At 48.1% G+C, this 18,020-nt stretch overlaps 1 protein-coding gene and 1 pseudogene across 1 annotated transcript in view; both read left to right on the top strand.

The window, feature by feature from the left end:
* CCND3 (cyclin D3) overlaps nucleotides 1-18,020 on the top strand; it is a 160,269-nt gene that overhangs the window by 45,024 nt on the left and 97,225 nt on the right. The gene's annotated exons all lie outside the window — the stretch shown is intronic.
* Nucleotides 5,712-5,830, top strand: LOC135052705 (5S ribosomal RNA; annotated as a pseudogene).

Below are 18,020 nucleotides of genomic sequence, written 5' to 3'. Positions count from 1 at the left end.
GTGTGTTCTTATCGCCTAAACAGGTCTCTACCTGATGCTCCTGCCTAAATCGCTGTGGAAAGAACTGATTTGACTGAGTCAGTGGGCGGGACTATATGGTGAAGGCCCCGATGCATCCTGGGAGGCCAGAAAGCTCGTGACCGTGTTGGTGCCATTTCCGCTGTCGCTCATCTATATCCCAATGTTATCCTGTGGATACCTGTGGACATAAGAGAAATCACGTTATCAACGGTAAATTCTTACCATAACGTATATATTTGTAGCCCGCAGTACCAGGTGGTTTTGCCAGCAGAGGGGATAAGGCTTAGACCTGGAGCCCCTCCGCCATCCCCAGGGCGCCATTTCCAGTAAATGTTCCCGCCCTGGAGCTGCATATCTGTTTCTCCCTCACTCCCTGTCAGTGTTTGGGTGCCATTTCTCTCAGCTACACTGTTCCCGGGACTGCTTGGGCAAATCCTCCTATGTAAAGCCGCCTGGTAGTCTTCGCTGTGACTTTACAAGACACTTAAGTATTCTACATGTCATTTAGACAGTGATAGTTAAGAAAGAGTGCATTTAGTCAGGGTTCTCTGGTACAAGTACCCTGTGATATACATCCAGTTCTTACTGTGCAGTGTTATATCTATTGACTACATAGCTGTATATATATAAGCTAGTCCAGTGCAGTATTATTGTTGGTAATAACCTCGGCATTGTATAACTGTGACTATATGTGTGTGCATTAGCTTGCTGGGTGATTTCCATTTCGTGTCTCTCACTCAACTTGCTATCCCTATATTCTATAACCTGAGGGGGCTTGGTGAGTCAGGTTTATAATAATATAATATAGGATATTCACAAGATATACTCTACTTTGTATTTTTCTCTGTGATTTTAGTCACCATATCTCTCCTGTATCCCTGCTTGTGCTGACTACACTGTGCAGGGGTTTGGGCAACAGGTATTGTGCTGCTGACAATTGTACTGTGTTACCTGATATTGCAAGTTATATCATGTCTGCTTCTGAAGGTAACGGTTCTGTGGCTGAACACACTACCGGTGTTGCTGACGCCACAGATCCCTGTTAGGCGAATATAGCAGCTGCGGGCTCTGGTTCAGGGGGCTCCTTGCCCCCCAGTGGAACTGTGGCAACGGGGGTCCATAATGACCCGCTGTGGGCTACTTTCTCCACACTTCTAAATACGCTAGTTACTAAACTAACACCCCCTATGAAACCTCCTATGCCGGTTCAACCGTATGTGGTCCCCGCGGCTAACCCGCCGTGGGCAGATAACTTGTCTGCTCAATTGAAGAAATTGAACTAGTCCTTGACTACTAAAATGTCTGACCCTCGCTCGCCTAAGACCAAGGGGTCCTCTAACGAGCTCTTACCTCCTCACAATCCACTGCTGTCACTGACACCTCGTTTGATGAAGATGGCGCTTACACTGACCCCACAGATTCTGACACAGAAACTGCTGATGGGGAGGGTAGTTCACATGTGGATGTTCCTGATCTTTTGGAGGCTATTAAGTTGATTCTACAGATTACGGATGATCCCGAGCCATCTGTCCCTCCTAAGGAACCAGATAGGTTCAAGCGTCAGAAGGTGGTTAAACAAGTTTTACCTCATTCTGACCACCTAGTGGATATACGTCAGGAATCCTGGGGAAACCCAGGGAAGAAGTTTGTGCCTCAAAAGAAGATGCTGGCTCACTATCCCCTCATGCCAGAGCTGTCTAAAAATTGGGAAACACCTCCTCCAGTGGACTCGCATGTGGCTAGGATGGTGGTTTCCTCAGCTCCACCTGTCACTACCGTCGAGTCTCTAAAAGAGCCTACGGATAAACGTGTGGAGGGTTGTCTGAAACCGATTTACACCCTCACGGGTGCAGCACAAAGGCCCACTATTGCAGCAAAATGGGCTGCAGAGGCTATTGAAGCATGGGCCCTAGAGTTGGAAGCTGAAATCTCTTCTGACCATGCTAGACAATGCTTGTCATATATTGTCAGGCGGCTTCTGATGCCGGTATCCTAGCAGCCAAGGCCTCTACTACATCAGTCCTGGCTCGCCGGTTATTGTGGCTGAGATCCTGGTCTGTGGATCTGGACTCTAGAAAACCCCTGGAGGTACTCCCTTTCAAGGGAGATATTTTGTTTGGGGAGGACTTAAATAAGATAGTGGCTGACTTGGCTACTGCCAAAACTGCCTGTCTGCCAAGTACCGCTCCTTCTGTGTCGAAGGCTAAAGGTACTTCCTTTCGTCCTTCAGGTAAAGCAAAAGGTCAGGCGTACCACAAGCAGGCCCGCACTTCCAAATCTGGTAAGCCAAAGCCCAAAAGAGCCTGGGTTGCCCGTCAGCCAGCTTCCAAGACCGATAAGCTTGCCGCATGACGGGGCCGGCTTCTAGGATATACCCAGGAATGGTTGAAGACCACTTCAGATGCCTGGGTACGGGAAGTCGTCACTCGGGGTTACGCCATAGCCTTCAAAAACCGTCCCCCTCATCGATTTTGCCTGACAGACGTCCCTTTGGACCAAAGGCAAAAAATCTACATTCGGTGGTACAGACCCTCCTGGACACAGGAGTGGTAGTACAGGTGCCTCTTGCTCAGAGAGGCTGGGGGTACTATTCTCCGCTGTTTCTAGTCCCGAAACCGAATGGGTCCTCCTGGCCCATTCTCAACAAGGCATTGAACAAGTTTGTGAAAGTCTCCAAGTTCCATATGGAAACCCTTCGTTCTATAGTTCTGGCCTTGGAACCTGGGGATTATATGGTCTCCCTGGATATACAGGATGCTTACCTGCATATTCCTATAGCAGTGTCGCATCAGCAATACCTGAGGTTTGTGATTGGCAACCTCCATTACCAGTTTCGGGCATTACCTTTTGGTTTAACTACGGCTCCACGAGTCTTTACCAATGTTATGGCGGTGATGACTGTGGTACTCCGCCGTCAAGGGGTCAGGATCCTACCGTATCTGGACGACTTGTTGATCCTGGCAAATTCCCCAGAACCTCTCCTGCGTCATCTGGATATGACTGTGCGGTTTCTGCAAGCCCACGGGTGGCTCATCAACTGGAAGAAATTCTCCCTGGTCCCTTCTCAGAGCATGGTGCACCTGGGAGCGCTATTGGACACTCACAACCAGCGGTTGTTCTTGTATCAGGAGAAAGTCCTGAAGCTTCAGGACAGGATTCGTTGCTTCCTTTCTCGTCCGCAAGTGTCGATACATTCGGCGATGCAGGTGCTGGGTCTCATGGTGTCAGCATTCGAGTGGTGGAGTATGCTCAATTCCATTCTCGCCCCCTCCAGAGGCTGATTCTGGCCAAGTGGGACGGCCTGCCTCACCGGATCAGGTCTCACATGATCTCATTGACTCCGGAGGTCCGTCTGTCGCTGCACCGGTGGCTCCAGAACCAACGATTGTGCAGGGGCCATCCCTTCTGGATATCCGACTGGGTCCTGTTGACGACAGATGCCAGTCTAAGGGGTTGGGGCGCGGTGCTGGAGCAACACTCCCTTCAGGGTCGGTGGACCAAGGAGGAGTCTCTCCTCTCGATCAACATTCTGGAATTGCGGGCGGTCTTCAACTCGTTGAGCCTGGCCCAGCATTTAATTCAGAACCGTCCTGTTCAAGTACAGTCGGTCAATGCCACCACAGTGGCTTACATAAATCATCAAGGCGGCACTCGAAGCCGTTTGGCAATGAAGGAAGTCTCATGGATTCTGCAATGGGCGGAATGCGATCTACCGGCCATATCGGCAATATTCATTCCGGGAGTCCTGAATTGGGAAGCGGATTTTCTCAGTCGTCAGGACGTACACGCCGGAGAGTGGGGTCTCCATCCAGAAGTGTTTCAACTCCTAGTGGAAAAGTGGGGCCAGACGTGGATCTGATGGCGTCTCGACACAACCACAAGGTTCCGGTCTTCGGAGCAAGGACAAGGAATCCTCAAGCAGCATTCGTGTATGCGCTGGCGGTGCCGTGGAGGTTTCGGCTGCCGTACTTGTTTCCCTCCGGTGTCACTCCTGCCCAGGGTAATTCGGAAGTTCAAGCAGGAAAGAGGAATCCTGCTTCTCATAGCTCCAGCGTGGCCCAGACGGCACTGGTTCTCAGACCTGCAGGGCCTATCGTCAGAGCGTCCAATCCTACTTCCACAACGCCCAGACCTCCTCGTTCAGGGCCCCTGTGTCTACCAGGACCTAGCCCGGCTGTCTTTGACGGCGTGGCTCTTGAAGCTTCCGTCTTGAGGGATAAAGGGTTTTCTGAGGCGGTCTTTCAAACTATGTTGCGGGCCCGGAAACCGGCTTCTGCTCGGATTTACCATATGATCTGGCATTCTTACTTTGTTTGGTGCGCATCTAACAATTATGACGCTTCCAAGTTTAGTACAGCCAAGTTGTTGGCTTTTCTTCAGCAGGGCTTGGACTTAAGCCTGCATCTGGCCTCCCTCAAGGTTCAAATTTCTGCCTTGTCGGTGTGGTTTCAGAGAAAAATTGCGACCTTACCTTTACTCAGGGTGTGTTGCGTATCCAACCTCCCTATGTCCCGCCTGTGTCTTCTTGGGACTTGTCGGTGGTTTTGGAGGCATTACAAGAGTCTCCGTTTGAACCTCTTGGTTCAGCTGATCTTAAGTGGCTTTCCTTTAAGGTGGTGTTTCTGCTGGCTATTTCCTCAGCTAGAAGAGTGTCGGATTTGGGTGCCTTGTCTTGTTGTTCCCCATATCTGATATTTCACCGTGACCGGGCGGTTCTTAGGACTTGTCCCGGTTATTTGCCTAAGGTGGTTTCTTCGTTCCACCTTAATCAGGACTTTGTGGTTTCGGCATTTGTTTCTCCTGATCTGTCTCCCAAAGAGCGGTCTTTCGATGTGGTACGGGCTCTCCGTATCTATGTGAGGAGAACTGCTTCTATTAGGAAATCTGATTCTCTCTTTGTTCTGTTTGGATTTCACAAACGGGGCTGGCCTGCTCACAAGCAGACTTTGGTCAGATGGATTAGAATGGTGATTGCACATGCTTATGTGAGTGCTGGTCTGTCAGCTCCTGCTCACATTACGGCCCATTCTACTCGGTCAGTTGGACCTTCTTGGGCGTCCCGCCGTGGTGCGACCCTTGAACAATTGTGCAAGGCGGCTACATGGTCCTCAGTGAACACGTTCATAAGGTTTTATGCCTTCGATACTGCCGCTTCCCAGGATGCTTCCTTTGGACGCCGGGTTCTTGTGCCCGCTACAGTGCGTCCCCTCCCATAAGGAACTGCTTTTAGACATCCCCAATGTCTATCCTTGTGGAGCCCAGTGTACCCCGCAGCAGAAAACGAGTTTTATGGTAAGAACTTGCCTTTTTTAAAATTCTTTCTGCGAGGTACATTGGGCTCCACAAGGCGCCCACCCTGACGCACTTAGCTTCTTCGGGTTGGTATGGCATTAGCCGCTGACACTTCTCCTGTCGTGAGAATGTGGTGTTTGTGGCTACTAACTATTGTCGTCTCTTATCCTGCTACTGCATTGGGCTGGTTAACTAAAAACTGAGCTCCTGTGCAGGAGGCGGGGTTATAGAGGTAAGTTCTTACCATAAAACTCGTTTTTTTCTCGTACCGAAGCCAGACAGCTTGGACAGGCCTATTCTGAACCTAAAGGATCTCATTCCATTTTTGAGGAGTCCCTTCCGTCTGTTATTGCCAGTTTGGAGCAAAACAAGTGTATGGCGTCCTTAGTCATCAAGGAGCCTACGGCCACTCCACCCTGAACACGCCCGATCTCGTCTGATCTCAGTAGTTAAGCAGGGTCAAGCCTGGTTAGTACTTGGATGGGAGACCGCCTGGGAATACCGGGTACTGTAGACTTATGCCTACTTACAGGTTCCCATTTGGCTTCCTCATTAGGCTTTTCTCTAGTTCGCTATGTAGGCTGCTTGTTTACACTTTCAGGACCTTCCGTTCGGTCCCTCTTCTGCTTCCAGAAGGTTCACAAAGGTCAGGGCAGTCCGGATGGCTCTACCTCAAGGGCAGGAAGTGACGACTGTCCCTTATCGGGACAGTCTCCTGCTACAGACCCGCTCTGCAGACCTGTTGCTTCAGAATATCCGGATAACCCAGGATCTTCTCATTCGGCGCGGATGGATCCTGAACTTCCCGAGGTCTCCATTTTGCCCCTCGCACAGGTTTCTGTTCCTGAGGATGTTTCTCGACAGGGGCCGTCAGAAGGTTGTTTCTTCCTCAGGTCGATCTCTCTCTGCAGACGAGTGCGGAAGTGTGAGAGGTCACCAACATCCTCCTCTGGGCAGAGGAACACCCTCTAGCCTTGTCAGCAATCTTCTTTCCGGGGGAGGAAGATTGGGAATCCGATTATCTCAGCTGCCAGATCATGCACTTTGGCGAGTGGTCACTCAATCCCCAAGTGTTACGTCAGCTGGTCCACCGATGGGGGACACTTCAGACCGCCTGACCCTTCAACTGCCTCCTTACTTCTCTCGGTTGAGAGTCCTGGCGGTGGTAGCCGTGGATGCCCTCAGGGCTCCTCGGACCTTCTGGTTCATTTAGCTTTCCTCCTTTCCCGTTGCTACCTTGAGGTCTAAGGAGAGGTATAAGGAGAGAATACGCGCTAGTCCTCCTGGTGGCTCCGGATTGGCCACGCGGGACATGGTACTCCTCCCTGCACCTGTTGTCAGTAGGGGAGCCTTGGCTCCTGCCTCTACTGGACGATCTGCTTCAACAGGGTCCTTTTCTTTATTTAGATTGCAAGCCTCATGGCTTAGAGGACTTATGCCCTGTACTAGGGTGCATATGGTCCTGGGTTCGAGTCTCACCACAGACTTAAAACCTTGCGTCGTTTGACGACGTGGCTGTTAAGAAAGCAATCTGTGAAGGAAGGGGTTTTCCTCGTACGGTTATACCCACTATGCTTCGAGCGCGGAAGTCAGTCACATCGTCTCACTATTACCACATTTGGAAACTTTAGGTGGCCTGGTGTGACCGACGAGGGTTTTTGCCTTCAGTTTTTCATTTAGCCATCTTCTTCGTTTTCGCCAGTGTTTTTTTTTTTCTCGCCAGGGCTTCAACTAGGTTCACTTCAGATTCAGGTCACTACTCTTTCGGTTTTTCTTCCAAAGGAAATTAGCCTTGCTGCTGGAAGTTCAGACCTTCTTGCAGGGAGTTCTCTGTATACAGCCTTCCTTTCGTCCTCCATCTACACCAGGGGACCTCAACCTGGTCCTCACTTTTTTGCAGTCTCCATTATTTGAGCCTCGGGAGTCGGTGGAGATGACATATCTCACCTGGACGGTGGTCTTTCTCCTGGCTCTGGCTTCGGCCAGAAGGGGGTCGGAGCTTGTGACTCTCTCTCTCTCTCTCTCTCTCTTGTCAGACTCCTTACCTGATATTCCATGAGATTTCGGCTGAGCTTCATACTCCAATGTCGTTTCTCCCGCAGGTGGTGTCCGCTTTTCACATACATCAGCCTCTTGTGGTTCGGCTCTCTCTGCGGATTCACCAAATTCGAGATCTTGGGATGATGTAGTGCCCCATATCTATGTGGATAGGACTTCGGCTATTCAGAAGTCTGATTCTTATTTGTTCTGTACGATGCTCCCGTCCTGGATGGCCGGTTTCCAAGCAGACGTTGGCCCGTTGGCTACGTCAGCCCATCAGACGGGCTGCTCTGACGTTTTCTCGAGAGCCTCCTTCTTCCATTTCGGCGCACTCTACGCGCTCTGTGGGACCTTCGTGGGCGGCAGCCCACGGGTTTCCATGACTACTTTATATCGCGTTGCCACTTGGACGGGCCGACATACGTTTGTCCAGTTTTACAGGTTTGACACTTTTGTGGCCTCTGCGTAACAGTTTGGCCGGGCGGTTTTGCAGGACTCTCAGCGCTCTCCCTCCCGTCTTGGGCGCTCTGGGACGTCCCCATTGTTACTGAACTCCAGTGGCCCCTTGTGGATGAAGGAGAAATCAGGATTTTGGTACTTACCGATAAATCCCTTTCTCCGATTCCACAGGGGCCACTGGACGCCCACCCAGCGCTGTTTCCTCCTACTTCACTTATCTGTTTGCAGGTCAATGTGTGACTGCTCGTTTTGTTCATGTTACCCTTTCACTATGTTTCCAGGTTTCCTTGGTGTTATCCTGTTTTAAAGGGTTTAGCGAACCTCCTCTACTATAACGCTGGTCTTTTCGACCTCTCCTCGGGCACAGTTTTACCTAGACTGGCTTGGAGGGGGGACATAGTAGGGGAGGAGCTAGTCACATGGTTATAAATTTAAAATGCCAGCTCCCAGTTACTGCCTACTATATCCCCGTTGTTACTGCACTCCAGTGGCACCTGTGGAATCGGAGAAAGGGATTTATCGGTAAGTACCAAAATCCTGATTTCATACTTTACCATCCAAGTGGACTACGATTGAGAATAGTAACGTGTGCAGAGCGCAGTGGTAGTGGAGCGAGGCACCTTGCCCGAAGCATGGCAAGGGAACGTGGTACACTAATGGGACTTGTTTGTGGCAGAAAAGTGACAAAACACCCCTCAAAAAAAAAATTGTCTACCTTTTTTGTGTCGACCATTTACATGCCGTCCTTTTTACCCTGTCAACCTTTCCTAATGTCTACCTATTCTATCTTGACATTTTGACCCCGACTGTAGATGTTTTAAGTGTAGATCTAATAATCCACACCCATGACCAAGGAGAAATGAAACTCTCATTAATGATGATATTCATCAGGAATGATATTCCTGAACCAGTGCTGGGTAAGATTGTATTTTCCATACGATGATATTTATTTTAAAGTTCCTTTGGAGTACCTTCTTTTCTACATTATATAGCAAGGTGCATCACTCTGGTTGACAAAATATGCAGACAAAGCAGGAATTGGTTACAAGTTTCATAATGCATTGTCATCAGTGAATGCAGTGCCACATATATATGTATTTATATATACACACACACTCACTCACTCACTCACTCACTCACTCTCTATTTTTCTCCCTCTCTCTCTCTCACTCTCTCTCTCTATATGAAACATTGGATGAGGTAAAGCAGTTTCATTGTTGCCAGTTTTTTATTTGGATTTTAAATATATATAAATATATATATATATATATATATATATAGGTATGCAGCTGAATCGGCACTCTACACAATCATAAATGCAGTACCTGCGTGCCTTCGTAATAATCAATAGTAGTCCTGGAACTCTCCTGGCAGAGAGAGTAATGCGCGGCACTGCAGGATTTTAAATGGCAGGAATTTATTTCAACGTTTCGGGACTTTGGGTCCCGAAACGTTGAAATAAATTCCTGCCATTTAAAATCCTGCAGTGCCGCGCATTACTCTCTCTGCCAGGAGAGTTCCAGGACTACCATATATATATATATATATATTTTTTTTTTTTTTTTCTCTTGCAGCAGTGCTGGTTGACACTGGACCATGGGATTGCAGGTTGGGGTTGGGGTTGGGTTTGCTATTATGCAGCCACAGCGGGAGGGCTGACCAGCTGGTTGCTTCCTCACTAGCACTCCAGTCTCCTTGGGAGACTGCCTGGAACCTGGGCTGGCATGCACCTTCACCCTTTTTGAGGCTAGAAGGTGTTGTTGCGGTCCCCAATGGTGGCACCATCTTAGAAGGGTCTCTGCAGTGGGTGGCTCCCTACTATGAAGTGCAACATGTTCAGGATGACGCCGGGTTCTCTGGTGCTCCTAGTGTATCCCCACACAGCGAGGGGGGAGGGGGGATGGGGAGGGGCGGCTCTACACTGCGATTGAGATTGAAGAGTGAAAGCTGTGAAGGGGGCATGGCTGTCTCCCCCAGCTGATCTGCCTACCTGTTGTCCTGTATTGGGAGATACGAGGAGCTGGCAACCACAGTTACAACACCAAGGGGGCTTCTTAAGGGTTGCTGTCTGGAAAACACGTGCTAGTCTCCCTAAGCTCCTCTCCTCGGTGGCGGATAGTCGTAGCCTTCAGGACAGCTAAGTGCCCTCCTGTCATTCATTATTAATTAGTTCCTTATTTATTTAGTTATTTGTTTAGTTATTTAATTATTTATTTATGTGAATCAGTGTACTGCCTGTGGTTCACATTCTAGTCCCCCGCACAGCAATGTCAGATACGCAAATGCGTATCTAAGTACCTGTATATTGCTGTCTCACACTTACCTATGTGTGTTTATCAGTATATATTGCAGTGTCACCACCTATGTGTATCTATTTACACTATACATTGCCATGTCTCACAGTCACCTATGTGGATTTATCGGTTTATATTGCAGTGTCACTGTCACCTACGGGTAGCTATGTACGCTGTATATTACCACGTCTCACACTTACCTATGTGTGGTAATTAGTGTATATTGCAGGTGTCAGGAGTGCTGCATCTTACATGGCGGAGCAGGCATGGGCTCTGACTCTCAGGATCGTTGTCTGGCATAGGCAACTTCTGCTTCATCAGAAGAAACTGGCTACGGCCACTGCCATGCTGTTTTCACCACCGCGGGATCTGCTTTCCCCTTCACCAGAGGCAGTGTGGTTTGTTTTGCTGCCTTGTGGCACTGAAGCCATGTGTTAGTCCCACCGAGTGGAGTTGGGGTGTTCTCCCTGCGCTTGCGGTGAGGTACTCCCCCAATCGACAACTGTACTGGCTCCCGATAAACACTTGATAGGGAAGGTAGCTCAGCCAGCTTCTGCTCCTCCCGGTCCTGCAGCCATGCAGCGGTTGGCTTCAGAGTTTGCAAAGTTTTCTTGTGTATGGTATAGTACATTGAGGAACCTCAGCTGCGTGCAGGCTGCACATGTCTTCCATCTTCCCAGGATCCATTGGAGGTCCAGGTTCGGAAGGTGAGAGCGATATTCCGTTTGGGACAGTTCTTCTGGATGGCGAGAATTTGGATAACTTTCACTAAGCACAGCAGTGATTAGTGACAACCTCTCACCCGTTCTTGTCAGCCGCAGCTGATTGTCCCAGGGTACAGTGCTGTGCTTAGTGAAAGTTATTTACCAGTGTCCGGATAATAGGCTGGGACGGTAAGCTGCATTCACATGCAAATTGAGCAGCATTGAGATTGTGAGATATTGTTTCTAAAATCCACTTGTGGTTTCATACAAGAGTCGGTGATACAAATAACGGAAATACAGTATACAGCCGTTTGATAGCATTTTATAAAACACACAAGACTTTTCAATATAATATAAAACTTTTATTAAGGTGTATTATTGGAAGTTACGTATGTGTATACATTTTATACAGTTCTTAATTAAGTAAATAAGTGAGCTCACGTGAAATCTGTATTTATGATTTTTTTATGAGTTTTTCTTATATGCAGATATTATTGAAATAAATATTAGATAGTTATTTACCAGATGAGTGTTTTCATTCATATATGCACCTTGGAATAGTATAGCGCAAAACAGTCATTCTTTTTGATTGTTCCAGTTCCACCTCACCTGGCAAACAAGGGTTATTACTCAAACCTGTTTGTGGTACCGAAACTGGATGGTTCGGTCAGGCCAATATTAAACTTAAAGTCGTTCAACCCTTATTTGAGGGAATTCATTTTCAAGATGGAGTCTCTGAGAGCAGTGATCTCAGGTCAGGAGGAGGGGGAATTTCTAGTATCCCTGGATATCAAGGATGCGTACCTTCACATTCCGATCTGGCCGCCTCACCAGGCTTATCTCAGATTGGCACTGCTGGACTGTCGCTATCAGTTCCAGGCACTGCCGTTTGGCCTATCCATGGCACCGAGGGTGTTCACCAAGGTCATGGCGGAGATGATGCTACTCCTCCGCAAGCAGGGTCTGAACATAATTCCTTATCTGGACGATCTGCTGATAAAAGCGTCTTCCAGGGAGAAGCTGTTGCAGAGCATTGCTCTCTCAACTCATCTACTCCAGGATCATGGATGGATCCTGAATCTGCCAAAGTCGCATCTGGAGCAGAAAAGGAGACTGTCCTTCTTGGGGATCATCCTCAACACGGAAGTACAGAGGGTGTTTCTGCCGGAGGAAAAAGCGTTGGTGATACAAACAATGGTCCGGGATGTCCTGAAGCCAGCCCGGGTATCGGTTCATCAGTGCATTCGCCTTCGGGGGAAGATGGTTGCCTCCTACGAGGCTCTACAGTACGGAAGATTTCATGCACGGTCTTTCCAACTGGATCTCCTGGACAAATGGTCGGGATCTCATCTTCACATGCACCAGAAAATTCGCCTGTCACCGAAAGCCAGAATCTCGCTCCTCTGGTGGCTGCAAACTTCTTACCTACTAGAGGGCTGCAGGTTCGGGATTCAGAATTGGATCCTCCTAACCATGGATGCAAGTCTCAGAGGTTGGGGAGCAATCACCCAAGGGGAAAACTTTCAAGGAAGGTAGTCAAGTCTGGAATCCATCCTTTCCGATAAACATTCTGGAACTAAGAGCCGTGTACAACGGTCTTCTACAAGCGGCACATCTTCTGAAAGATCAAGCCTTTCAGGTTCAGTCGGACAATGTAACGACAGTGGCCTACATAAACCGACAAGGCGGAACGAAGAGCAGAGCTGCAATGTCAGAGGTAACAGGCGTAAAAACATGCGGTGGCGCTGTCAGCAATCTTCATTCTGGGAGTGGACAACTGGAAAGCGGACTTCCTCAGCAGACACGATCTCCATCCAGGAGAGTTTGGCCTCCACCCAGAGGCGTTCGGAGAGGTGACAAGTCTTTGGGGCGTACCTCAAATAGACATGATGGACTCCCGCCTCAACAAGAAGCTTCGGAGGTACTGTTCCAGGTCGAGGGACCCACAGGCAGTGGCGGTGGACGCCCTGGTAACTCCGTGGGTGTTCAAGTCAGTGTATGTGTTCCCTCCACTTCCACTCATCCCAAGGATTCTCAAACTAATAAAAAGAACAAGAGTTCAAGCGATCCTCATTGCTCCGGACTAGCCAAGAAGGGCTTGGTACGCGGATCTTCTGGAGTTACTGCTGGAAGAGCCGAGGCCTCTTCCTCTTCGAGAGGACCTTCTGCAGCAGGGGCCGTTCGCTTATCAAGACTTACCATGGCTACGTTTAACGGCATGGAGGTTGAACGCCAAATCTTAGCTCGGAAGGGCATTCCGAACAAGGTTATTTCTACCCTGATACAGGCTAGGAAAGGAGTAACGTCTAAACATTACCATTGAATTTGGGAAAAGTACGTGTCTTGGTGTGAATCTAAGAAGTTTCCTACGGTGGAGTTTCAACTAGGGCGGTTTCTCCTCTTTCAGCAAGCAGGTGTGGATGTGGGCCTGCGGTTGGGCTCCATAAAAGTCCAGATTTCGGCCCTGTCCATTTTCTTCCAGAAACAATTTGCTGTCCTCCCTGAGGTTCAGACTTTCTTGAAAAGGGTTCTGCACATCCAGCCTCCCTTTGTGCCTCCTATGGCACCTTGGGATCTTAATGTGGTGCTGCAGTTCTTGCAATCGGATTGGTTCGAACCTTTACAGGAGGTTGATGTCAAGTTCCTTACTTGGAAGGCAGTCACACTATTGGCATTGGCATCTGCTAGACATGTGTCGGAATTGGGGGCATTGTCCTGCAAAAGCCCTTACTTCATTTTCCATGAAGATAGAGCTGAGCTCTGGACGCATCAGCAATTTCTTCCGAAGGTTGTGTCGGCTTTTCATATCAACCAACCTATTGTGGTGCCAGTGGCTACTGACTCCTCCATTACTTCAGAATCCTTGGATGTTGTAGGGGCTTTGAAGATTTATGTGAAGAGAACTTCTCGTCACAGAAAGTCGGACGCCCTGTTTGTCCTGATCCCAACAAGGTTGGGTGTCCTGCTTCTAAGCAGACGATTTCTCGCTGGATCAGGTGTACTATCCAGCATGCTTATTCTACGGCAGGCTTGCCATGTCCCAAATCTGTTAAGGCCCACTCTACTCGTAAAGTGGGTTCTTCCTGGGCGGCTGCCTGGGGCGTCTCAGCTACTTGGTCAGGATCGAACACGTTTGCTAAGATACTTTGGCTTCTGAGGACCTAAAGTTTGGTCAGTTGGTTCTGCAGGAGCCTCCGCGCTCTCCCTCCCGTACTGGGAGCTTTGGTACATCCCTATGGCACTAATGTGGACCCCAGCATCCTCTAGGACGTAAGAGAAAATAGGATTTTAATCACCTACCGGTAAATCCTTTTCTCGTAGTCCGTAGAGGATGCTGGGCGCCCGCCCACTCAGCGCTTCGTTTTCCTGCTTTTGTTACTTAGTTAAGTACTGCGTTGTTACTTGGTTAAGTACTGCATTGTTACTTGGTTAAGTACTGTTGTTCAGCCGTTGCTGATTTATTTCAAGCTGGTTAGCTTGGTTTTCTATTATGTGTGAGCTGGTGGGAATCTCACCACTATCTGTATATTTCCTTCTCTCGAAGTATGTCCGTCTCCTCGGGCACAGTTTGTAGACTGAGTCTGGTAGGAGGGGGATAGAGGGAGAAGCCAGCCCACACTATTAAACTCTTAAAGTGTCCATGGCTCCCAAGGGACCCGTCTATACCCCATGGTAGTAATGTGGACCCCAGCATCCTCTACGGACTACGAGAAAAGGATTTACCGGTAGGTAATTCAAATCCTATTTTGTATACCCTGTGCACAGTGCTTTCAGGGATATTTCCCACAGCACATACTTGGCTGTGTTTAGTCACATGCCACGCTCTGTGTATCTATATCATAATATTTCAGAGTGTAAAGGCGCCCAAATTGTTTGGCTAAAATGTTTAACAAAAAGGGATGCAAACAAGCAAAGTCCCCTGTGTTGCTCTCATGTAGAGTTTGCTCGACAGAGTTATCTGCGGAGGATGTTATACATGATGGCCTCTGTGTTAACTGTTATATACCTCTTAGTCAGTCCACAACTCTGCTCCTACGCAGGATCCTCCTTGGGCGGCTTTCTCTCAACTGTTAGGTACTCTGGTAGACCGGCTTACACCCACTATGGGCCCTCCTATGTCGCTACCACCCAATATATTACCAATAGTGAATCCACCTTGGGTGGAACCCCTTTCTACTCAGGTTCAGCAGCCAGCGCAAACTCTGAGTAGACAAAAGAACCTGACAAGGCATAAACATGCCACTGGATCCTCTAGACGGGCTACTTCCTCTCAATCCACTGTTTTATCAGATTCTAATGTGTCATCTGAGGAAAAGGGTGAGTATACAGCTCCCTCTGTCACAGATTCCTGTGCAGCAGAGGGTGGAGCTCCCATTCGGGTAGATGTGCCTCCTTTAGTTGATGCTATTAAACAAATTCTTCAACTTTCTGAAGAGGAACCCACACCTGTTGCTAAGAAAACTGATGTGTTTAAAAAAACAAAAGATCATCAAATCAGAATTCCCACATTCTGGTCATTTAATGGAAATTAGACAGGAAACTGGAACACTCCTGGTAAAAAGTTCCCTTTCTCTAAGCATGCGTTATTTCGCTATCCTCTCCCAGCAGCAGTGTGTGTAAAGTGGGAAACTCTGCCTCCAGTGGATTTTCATATCACAAGTCTGGTGATGATGTCCAATTTGCATGTCACAACTGTCTCCTCACTGAAGAAACCGACGGATAGAAGAATAGAAAATTGTATAAAATCTATTTATTTTCTCACAGGTGCTAATTATAGACCTACAATGGCAGCTTCATGGGCTATCGAAGCGTGGTTACAGGCACTTGAAGAGGACCTGCCTTCAGATATGTCTTATGAATGCAGGATGTACCTAGATCATGTAAAGACAGCGTCTTCTTACATTGGGGAAGCATTATCAGAGGTTGGAGTTCTAGCAGCATAGGCATCTGCAACCTCTGTGCTGGCACAACATATTATTTGTTTGCGTTCTTGGAAAGTGGATTTGGATTCAAGAAAACTTTGAAAATTCCACCCTGTATGGGAGACATTCTTTTTGGTGAAGAGCTGAACAAGATTGTAGCATCATTGGCAGCTGCCAAAACTGCCTTTTTGCTCCTGGCTTCTACTCAACGGGTCAAAAGCTCCAATTTTTTTACCTTTCGTCCACAAGGAAAAGCAAACGATTAGGTGTTTCCTAGGCAAACATGCTATAAAGACCTCTAAGCCCAAGTCTAAGCAATGTTGGGCTGCACGTCAACCTACAGCAAAGCCTGACAAGCCTGCAGCCTGACGGGTCGGGCCTCCCTCTGGGAGACCTCATGTGGGAGGCCGACTTCTGCACTTTGCGCAGGTTTGGACCAAGACCACTTGAGACGTTTGGTTGCAGGAAGTAGTCTCTCACTGGTACGCCGTCTCGTTCAAGAGATGCCCCCTGAACAGTACTTCACCACGGGCTGTCCTGGGTCCCTGTGTACTCAGCTGGTGGTTTCTGGGACGAGATTACAGGATCAGATTGCCACACTAAACTAAGAGGACGGATATAAGACTTCCTCATACGTGGCTAGAACAGAGTGTTGGCGAGACCTGTCCAGAGGCGCGGAGTCTAACCCACTGGAAGGTTTTCACCAGTGACCCCCCCCAATGGGAATTTGGGTTTTGCTGCTTTCGATAGGTAGGTCGCGGCTCCCCTGGACAGGTACTCTGAAATATCTGAGGAATCCTACAAAGAAATAACTAGTGGCAGACTGAATAATGAGAGAGTCTCTGATGAAATTGAAGCAGTAAAATACTCAATACTTTGAAACTGGAGAACTAGAAAAAACACTAGAAGAAACAAGGCACTCGGTACTTGAGAACAGGTGAACTTGAAAACACTTGAAGAAATAAATGATGCTTGACCGATGGCACTCTGTACTTGAGTACAGGTGAATTTGAAAACACTTGAATAAATAAATGATGCTTGACCGATGGCACACAGTACTTGAGAACAGGTGAACCTGGAAACACTTGAACAAATGAATGATGCTTGACCGATGGCACACGGTACTTCACAACAGGTGAACTTGAAAACACTTGAAGAAATAAATGATGCTTGACCGATGGCACTCTGTGCTTGAGAACAGGTGAACTTGAAAACACTTGAAGAAATAAATGATGCTTGACTGATGGCACTCTGTGCTTGAGAACAGGTGAACTTGAAAACACTTGAACAAATGAATGATGCTTGACCGATGGCACACAGTACTTGAGAACAGGTGAACTTGGAAACCCTTGAAGAAATGAATGATGCTTGACCGATGGTGCATGGTACTTGAGAATATGTGAACTTAAAAACACTTGAATAAATAAATGGTGCTTGACCGATGGAACGTGGTACTTGAGAACAGGTGAACTGGAAAACACTTGAAGAAATGAATGATGCTTGACTGATGGCACACGGTATTTGAGAACAGGTTAACTTGAAAACACTTGGAGGGATAAATGATACACACAAAGGAATGCACTGGAGAAGCAAATAGAAACACAGTGTGGAGCCTGGAGCTTCAGCATACAGCAGCACTCACTGTAGAAAGAAGAAGCTGGACAGGCGACTTCCTGTTCCCAGGATCCTACAGGTATACCCTGGGTCAGACAGCCATTGGATAGAGTAGTCAGCTGAGCACATCCAGGATTCCCATTGGGCATTGCAGCGGTCTCTGAACATGGCTGCCAGGATTTTGTAATCTCCAAGCATCCCACAACAGTGTAATCTAAGATGAAAGAGGAGCATGCATCACGGTCCCTGCCGACGCTGCAGCTGACGACTGACACACCCCTGAGCCGTGGAGTAACTGCTGATTCTAGTCCGAATCCTGACACGGGCCTTCCATCAGATCAGGAAAAGGCTAAGATACTGCAAAACGTGGTCAACTCACTGCCACACTCTGTGGTGTGCCAGTTTCTCAGTGTCAAAAGAGGAAGAGGCTACTATTGAACCCTATTTCTGGTCCCAAAGCCCAACGAGTCACACCGGCCCATTCCCAACCTCAAATGTTTAAACAGGTTTGTTAAAGTTTCCAAGTTTCACATGGAAACCCTGCGATCCATAATTTTGGCCATAAAACCTCGGTACTTTATGGTTGCACTGGATATACAGGATGTATATCTGCATATTCCTATTGCAGTCTCACATCAGCGATTCCTGCAGTTTGCTAGTTGCAACCAACATTA

This window comes from Pseudophryne corroboree, chromosome 2 (genome assembly GCF_028390025.1).
Source record: "Pseudophryne corroboree isolate aPseCor3 chromosome 2, aPseCor3.hap2, whole genome shotgun sequence".
Lineage (NCBI taxonomy): Eukaryota > Metazoa > Chordata > Amphibia > Anura > Myobatrachidae > Pseudophryne > Pseudophryne corroboree.
This window is presented reverse-complemented; position numbering and strand designations above follow the sequence as displayed.